Raw genomic sequence first — 2,274 nt, 5'->3', positions numbered from 1 at the left:
AATATTTTTTATACTTTTAGCAAATGGATTTTAATGATTTTTATATTAAATTAAAGTGCACTCTTTTGGCTACACGTAGAGTTTCTTATTGAGTTATAAATCAATCTTCAAAGGTTCATAAAATAGCAAAGAATGCGATGCTGCAAAACATTTCCTACTTTGCCAGTTCTTTAAAATGTTTTGGCAAATATTTTTCATACTTTTAGCAAATGGATTTTAATGATTTTTATATTAAATTAAAGTGCACTCTTTTATCTACACGTAGAATACAAATTTAAGTTATATATCGATTCGCAAAGGTTCAAAAAATGGCAAAGAAAAGTTGGCGGATTAGGCAATGTGAATAATGCCTAAGGCCAGGCATTGTTAGCATTGCCGGGGGAGGTTTGGAACCTAGGCCGGTATTGTTAACAATGCCTGGTTTTAGGCATTGTTCACATTGCCTAATCCGCTAATTTTTCTTTGCCATTTTTTGAACCTTTGCAGATTGATTTATAATGCGAAAATGTACTCTACGTGTAGCTAAAAGAGTGCACTTTAATTTAATATAAGTTTTATTAAAATCCATTTGCAAAAAGTATAAAAAATATTTGCCGAAACATTTTAAGGAAATGGCAAAGTAGGAAATATTTGCAGCATCGCATTCTTTGCCATTTTATGAACCTTTGTAGATTATTTTATACCGCGAAAAAGTACTCTACGTGTAGCCAAATTTGTGCACTTTAATTTAATATAAAAATCATTAAGATCTGTATGCTCTAAGTATAAAAAATATTTGCCGAAACTTTTCAAAGAAATTGCAAAAATGCACTATTTACAGCATTGCATTTTCTGACATTTTCTGAACTTTACATGCTAAATTTATAACTCGATATGGTGTTCTACTTGTAGACAAAAGAGTGTACTTTAATTTAATATAAGTTTCATTAAAATCTATTCACTTTTAGTATAAAAAATAATTACCAAAACTTTTCAAAGAAATAGCAAAGATGCACAATTTACAGCATTACATTCTCTGACATTTTCTGAACTTTTTATGCTAAATTTATAACTCGATATAATATTCTACGCGTAGACAAAACAGTATACTTTAATTTAATATAAGTTTCATTAAAACCTATTCACTTTTAATATAAAAAATATTTACCAAAACTTTTCAAAGAAATTACAAAATTGTACAATTTTCAGCATTGCAATCTCTGATATTTCTTTGAATAGTTTCTGTAAAATTTTTTTATACTAAGAGTGGACAGATTTAAATGACTCTTATATTATTTATAGAATTATTACTATCTATAGAATATCAAAGTATTATATTCAATGCTTAGGAAAAACTGTAAGAATTCTTCTGTTTCTGACTTCATCGGAATGCTCTTTGCATTGATGAGAATTCCGAGGAATTACTAGCAATGACTGATTTCTGGCTTCGACGGTAACATATATAATAAATTATATATCATACTTTAGGATCAAGGTCTCTAGAAAATTTTGTAGCGAGGGTTAAGCGAGCCGAGATTATTTTGCATGAGTAAAACAAAAACGCCCTTGTATTTTAAGCTGATGGGACTGGCGAATGAGATTCGCCTTGGGCTGGCATTCTTCGTTTAGAAAAGTGGAAAGAGGATTTCATCGTTGACGATCAAACTCGCGCTGAAATCTAATTTTCTTTCCCAAGGATGAGCTTTTAAGAAAATCGAAGATCGTATACACTGGCTTCTATTGTCATATAAACACTGCACTCGTGTGTGTGTGTGTGTATCTGATGGATTTACACACAACAACAAAATTGATGTAACGTCACACGCGTGTAAAATAAAAAAAAATTGAATAAAAATTGAATTACACCACTGGTGAGATATTACACGTTTTTTTTTGGTATTAATTATTATAATCGATAAACAAAATAATAATTATTATTCGTTACTTCAGAGAGAAATATATATTTTGTGAAATAAGTAAGAACGTGTGATAGATAAAAAAAGGAAGTATTAAATTGGGCTGTAAATTCTTTCAAATATAAGTGCGGATGTTGAGGATGTAGGATATTTTTCGTTAGATCCGTCTTTTTCAATCGGAAAGAAAGAAAAATCGATATCCGATCGTTAAGAAACCTTTTTTGATCAAGTAAAATGATAAAACTTGAGTTATCAAGGAAACGAGATATCTATCTATAGATATACACATGTAGCACACACACACATATATATATATAATTTGTTATTTTTTCAAATAGTTTTAATGTAATGAAAAAATTGTAATATCAATTAATTGATA

The 2,274-nt window shown here is 29.2% G+C and overlaps 1 protein-coding gene across 4 annotated transcripts in view; it reads right to left on the bottom strand.

Annotated features, from left to right (window-relative positions):
- LOC106789669 overlaps positions 1-2,274 on the bottom strand; it is a 225,508-nt gene that overhangs the window by 29,481 nt on the left and 193,753 nt on the right. The window lies entirely within an intron of this gene.

The sequence above is a fragment of the Polistes canadensis genome, unplaced genomic scaffold (genome assembly GCF_001313835.1).
Source record: "Polistes canadensis isolate GaletaPanama2010 unplaced genomic scaffold, ASM131383v1 scaffold_196, whole genome shotgun sequence".
In the NCBI taxonomy this organism is placed as follows: domain Eukaryota; kingdom Metazoa; phylum Arthropoda; class Insecta; order Hymenoptera; family Vespidae; genus Polistes; species Polistes canadensis.
This window is presented reverse-complemented; position numbering and strand designations above follow the sequence as displayed.